The 6,343-nt window shown below is 37.0% G+C and overlaps 1 pseudogene; it reads left to right on the forward strand.

The window, feature by feature from the left end:
* The first annotated feature begins 1,418 nt into the window (after positions 1-1,418).
* Positions 1,419-4,098, forward strand: LOC125101198 (vesicle transport through interaction with t-SNAREs homolog 1B-like; annotated as a pseudogene).
* Positions 4,099-6,343: the final 2,245 nt, after the last annotated feature.

A 6,343-nucleotide genomic window follows, 5' to 3' on the forward strand; every position in this document is an offset into this window, starting at 1 on the left:
TTCTACAAAGCTGTGAATGCATGATGGAATTTAAAACAAAAATTAAATTATTGACTTCCTGAGAGAATAAACACTTAAAATACAGTATATGTAGTCACAGTATGATGCAGCATATTAAATTATACTTCATTAGTATATTTAGTATATTTCAGAATGTATAGCTTAAATTTTATGTTGGATATTGTAGCCTGAGGCTATAAACACATATGTGTGTGAGTGTGTGTATGTGTGTGTGTGTGTAGCTGATACTATCTATATTTAAAATCTTACTATTGTATTTATCATGGATTTTTCACATTATTTTTGTTTTTGAGAGTTGCATTGAAATATTTATCTAGATAACCTGATTTTTTGGAGCTCCCTTAAGTTTTTCATCATTAACCAAGTTCTGCAGAATGTTTATTTTCCTATCCTAGCAGGCAGTTCAATTAAAAAGTATTTTTACTTCAGTGTTCACTATAACTATTAAAAGGAGTTTAGTAAAGCATATATAGGCCTCTTATAAGAAAAGATTGAGAATAATGAATAATTAAAACAATTTCAATATGAAGTAATTTAGAGACCACAATTTGCATGAGGCTTTTATGTATACCTGAATTTCTGTAGGCTTGTGTTTAAACTTTGTTAGTTTTAACTGTGGAAGGCCCAAGATATTCCATAGTTGTTTTAACTAGGGGAGCTCACCCTCCAGACCCTTTGTCCCCTAGGGAATCTTTTCAGAACTTGCTTTAAGTCTTTCTTTTAAGATGATTCTAAAGTATTATGGATTGTACAATGTCTCCCTACAAATTCAAATATTGTAATCTTAACCCCCAAGTACTTCTGAATGTGAACTTATTTGGAAATAGGGTTATTCTAGATGTAATTAGTTGAGATGAGGTCATACTGGAGTAAGGTGGGCTTCAACCCAGTATAACTGGTGATTGTATAAAAGGGGGAAATATGAACAAAGACACACATACAGAGAAGACTCATGTGAATATGAAGGCAGAGATACAGTACAGGGTCTACAAGACAAAGGATGGCAGAGATTGCTGGCAAAGCACCAGAAGCTAGGAGAGAGGCATGGAACAGATACTCTCTCATGGTATCAGAAGGAACTAACTCGGCCAAAACCTTGAACTCAGACTTCTAGTCTCCAGAACAAATTTCTGTTGGTTAAGTCACTCACATCTTTGTACTTCCTTATGGCAGTTCCAGGAAACAAATAGAAGTCTTACAATAGGGAATGGTCCTTATTTTTCAAATTTGGCCTTTTTGATTTCTCAGAGGAATTCCAGGGGTATCAAGGAGGTATCAAGTAGGTTGAACAATTCTGACAGAATTCCTATGTCCTAAGGAACTCTTCTACCAGGGTGTCCCTCACCTTCTGGTATCCATTCCTCTTTAAATCTTTGATGGCCACTTTCTGCTAAGACATGAGTGTACAAGCCAGCCCTCAGCCATGGACTCCAAGGAATCCCTATTCTGGCTTCCGAATTCCAGTCTCTACCCAGCATCTTCCTCATCAGTATTCTGGCTTGCAGACTCCTGCTGCTTCAGCTGACCAGAACTCTGATTTCTGGCTCCTCAGCACAATGGGACTTCTGTGCTCTGCAAAATTACGCATCTTTATTAAGGCTGAGAAAATTGTCCCCAGGCAGAGGAGTGTGATTGTTGAGTTCACATCACTGAGCTCAAGTCATTGCTGAAGTTCTGTCAGGGATTGTAGCTTTGCACTCACTTTGTGAAACCAGATGCCTCATATGCTTTGTCCAGTTTTATAGCTGTTCACAGCAGAAAACTAGTCCGGTTCCAGTTATTCCACAAACACAAGGCTCTGTCTTTACGAGTGAAACACATGAAATCTAAAAATTTTGATACTGATAAGCTACTATCTAAATTTCTATGGATGTCTGACTAAAAGACTATATCACAGCTTTCCCATAGCTATCATAATCTTTGCGTTAATAGTAATCTCTCTTTTATTCTTCTCCTCTCCTTCCTTCTCTCCCTCCCCTCCCCTTCTTCTTCCTCTTGCTCCTCCTCCTCCTCCTTCTCCCATGTATATATGCCTATATATATATATATACCCAAATGACACTAATTTCTCTACCATGCCACCCCTTTGTTAGTCTATAATTTGTTAGTCTATAATTCAGTTTGACTATAACATTTTTGTGATTGTTTCATTAAGCAGTACAATTGACCAAAATATATAAATGTTGCAATGCTATGTCAATAAGGCCCCACAGAAATCACACAGGACAGAGTGCCCGGGTGGCTCAGTGGGTTAAGCTGCTGCCTTCGGCTTAGGTCATGATCTCAGGGTCCTGGGATCAAGTCCCACATCGGGCTCTCTGTTCAGCGGGGAGCCTGTTTCCCTCTCTCTGCCTGCCTCTCTGCCTACTTGTGATCTCTCTCTCTCTGTCAAATAAATAAATAAAAATCTTAAAAAAAAAAAAGAAGAAATCACACAGGACAATTTCTTAATCTTCCCTCTCCAGCCTAAGTAGTTTTCTGATATCATGATGCTATATTTTGTATTAAGAGTGATATATAATATCTTTGATACTGGCAAATCTATTTTGTCACTTTTTTCTTTGCCTTTTTGGAAAAAAAATAATGGTATAAATCATTTCCTTCTGGTAACAAAAATTTGTGGCTAGTAATCTCAAGTGATAACTGTTATTCTAAATATTACTGAAAGAAGTGAGAGAGAATAGGCTTACTTTTTTTTTTAATCATGAAAACAGTGATTTGATTTCTATGTGTTCCTGCTGCAAATGATCCTTAATTAAAATACCATAAACTGCCAAAGAAGCCATGAAGATGTAGCAATCAATCATCAGTAAAGAGAACCATAAATATTGATAAATTTAACCACCTAGAACAATGGAAGCTGTAGATAATGTAGACTATAGAGGACACCAACCAGACAAATAGAGGTAAACAGAGTATAATGAGACAAACAGAACTAATCAAAATATAAATCATTTACAAGTGTGATAATTCTAAAATATCCGTTTATAGCAGGCAGGAGATTTTGACCCAGAAGTTGTCCAAAAGGATGTTACTTTCTGGTTCTGTATGTCAAGTCATAGTCTTTTCTTTGCATAATATTACTTGATCTGTGTTCCAAGAAAAATACAGTTTTGCCACAATTATCGTGATAAAACAAGTTACCCAAAAAGTAATCTTTTAACTTAAGATTAAACAAAAGAACACTTTCAGGGAGAGGATTTTCTCCTTTAAACAATGAATTCCCTCATGTATTAAAAAATATTTTAGTTGCAGGAAGCACCTTGTCCCAGGCAGTGGTGGTGGCAGTTGCCCCAATATGTGTTGGGGTGGGTGGCTGACCCTGGGAATTGGAGTAGACCTCTTGACGCAAATCTCAGTGGCCACTGCTGGAGCATGACCTGTGCCATGGCCACTTCTGACACCTTCTTTGTAGCATTTTAAGAAACTTCATGAGATATTCCATGGCCTCCATGAACACCTTTTAGGGGTGCCAGAGTGTCTCCTGTGGATGGCAGGGACAGAAGAGAAGAAGAAGCTGATCAGATTTTTCCTCTTGCAAATGAAATTCTGGCAGAGATGGAAGAGAAACCGCATCATGCACCTCTATTTTATCCTAACCTTATGATGTCAAAGCTTCAAACCTACCAGAAGGCCTTGCCAAACCTTCATCAGAAAGTAAGAAGCATATCTTTGACAACCCCACCTGGAGGGTGAGGACACATGAAATATGGCACATACACTGTAGAGAATGAGCATATGAAGGGGTTGCAGTCTCAAAGAGAGTTGCTTCTGCAAGGTACTGACAGCCTGAACTGGACTACTCAGAGTATTGGGTGTTCTCATTGGACTGCCACAGAGACAAGCCAGATTGGCCCAGAAATCACAGAAGAGCTGGGGGAGCAGCGTGACCAATTGGAATGTACCAAGAGGAGGTTGGTAAACAAATACAAGTGAAAACTTGAGCAGAAGTGGAAAGATTCTCTGTCCAATGTTCAGAAAAGTGACAACCAGCAAGCTGCTACTGTCCATCTTCATGTCACTGAAGCTGGCCTTCCTAGGGACCTGGATTATTACAGATCCTTTCACAAGCACTGAACTTCCTACAGGAAAGGGTTTGTGCACCAGAACTTTGATCTGTGAATGAATGGTGTTAGAGAAGGGGAATAAGCATAGTGTTGCTATGAGCTAATGGTTCAAGGATGTACTGTGTTTAGTAGCCAGACTTGGGGGCGGGGTGGAAAGAAGGCAGAAAACCATTTCATTGTGAAGGAAAAGTAACAAGACCAGTATGATAGACCAAGGTAATAAATGCTGCTTGACTTCTTTAAAAAAAAATTATATGCATATTATCAAGTTTTCAGGTAATAAATGAAATGTCTCAGGAAAATGCCTAATTGCTTCAATGAATAGATGTGAAGAGCCAGTAAAAGGTGAGGGTAGACTGAAACTAAATTTCTGAGGGCCTTCAATAAAATTCTAAGTGATAAGAATTTTAAATCAATGCAAAGAAAGAAAACAATCAAATTGGATTTTAGGAAGAAACTCTCTCTGGCTTTGGGGGCCAACAATACAGGTAACTTGAATAATTCTTATCTGTTGTGTATTAGAATGGCAATAGGTTAAATTTTCAGAACAGTCCGAAATATTATATTCCTAAAGCTAATGGGTATAAAAGTTCTTTTAAAGAACATTTGTAAGTTTCAGGTTTTCAGGTGATTCAAGAAAAAAGCCCAAATTGTTTATGTAAAGTTTTAAGTTTAAAATTTTGATTTACCTCAAATTTGTTATTATACTTAAAAACTTTTTCACTTTTCACTTTGAAAAAGGCTAACAATCTTATTAATGTAAAGGAACTTTTGGGAACAAAACTAAACATCAAAACAGGTGTACATTTTTTGTGGTGAAGGAAGAAAGGAAAGAAGGGAGGAAGAGAGGGGGAGAGAGAGGAAAAGGAAGGAAGGAAAGAAAGAAAAGAAAAGGAGAAAAAGAAGAAAGGAGGGAGGAAGAAAGGGAAAAAGAAACCAACCACAAAGACAGCAATGTCAGCATTTGGTGCACACTCCCTAGGCATAATAGTTTACTGAAATGTAAGTGAGGTCTTAGTTTTAATTTTTTAGTCACCCCTGCAATAAAAATAATTAGTATGTTTTAGAAATTGACAATAGGGGTGCCTGGGTGGCTCAGTGGGTTAAGCCGCTGCCTTCGGCTCGGGTCATGATCTCAGGGTCCTGGGATCGAGTCCCGCATCGGGCTCTCTGCTCAGCAGGGAGCCTGCTTCCCCGCCCCCCTGCCTGCCTCTCCATCTACTTGTGAGCTCTCTTTGTCAAATAAATAAATAAATTCTAAAAAAAAAAAAAAAGAAATTGACAATAAATATGTAAACATTATTCAATGTTTAAAAGGAGACCTTTACCTTTTTACACATTGAAAACATATTTGCAAATATGTTCATTGGAAGTACAGAAAACAGGCAACAGGAAACAGGGTCTCTCTGACACTTCTCAAAAATAAAGAAACTGGACATAAAATACAGTAATTTCTTAGCTGATAAAATTTTAACATGCCACAGACTAACGGGGAAGATTGCAGAAGTTACATTTAATTAGATTAATCAAAATGGATTAAAACTGTCTTGGATCAACAGGTCGACTTCATTAGCTGGCAAGGATAGCCCTAAAATTAAGTGTATTAGACTACGAGCACTAGCTGTCATGCATGCCTCGGTGAAATTAGGTTGAGAAAATTTTTTAAATAAAAATAATAACAGTTTGACAAATGTAAACCCCCTTGATTGAAATTATTTTGGATGAAGCATTAAATAGTTCATTAATGGACAAGGAAGCAAAGCAAATATATTCTTCAAAGGTGTTTAAATGAACTATTATTTTTCAGTGCACTGGCAAAGTTCAATCACCATAAAATAATTTCTTCTAAAAATTTGAATAAACTCAACTTCTTTTCTGATACATTTATTTAAGTCAGTTACTTTTTAGTTCCCAAAATTTGTGCTATAATAATTTCCCCATCCCAAGTGTCAATTCTGGTTTAGGGATTTTCTGTGTCATAGTATCTCTATAGACAATTTTGTATTTCTGGCAAAATAATGTATAGATTTTGGAACACAGTCTAATATTGATTCTACATCAGTGTTTAAAACCTGATAGGAAACATCATTAACTATCAGTTAAATGTCAGTTGTAATGTATGCAATAATTTATTTCTTTTTTTTTTTTTAAGATTTTATTTATTTATTTGACAGAGAGAAATCACAAGTAGGCAGAGAGGCAGGCAGAGAGAGAGGAGGAAGCAGGCTCCCTGCTGAGCAGAAAGCCCGATGCGG

The sequence above is a fragment of the Lutra lutra genome, chromosome 5, assembly GCF_902655055.1.
Source record: "Lutra lutra chromosome 5, mLutLut1.2, whole genome shotgun sequence".
NCBI classification, from domain to species: domain Eukaryota; kingdom Metazoa; phylum Chordata; class Mammalia; order Carnivora; family Mustelidae; genus Lutra; species Lutra lutra.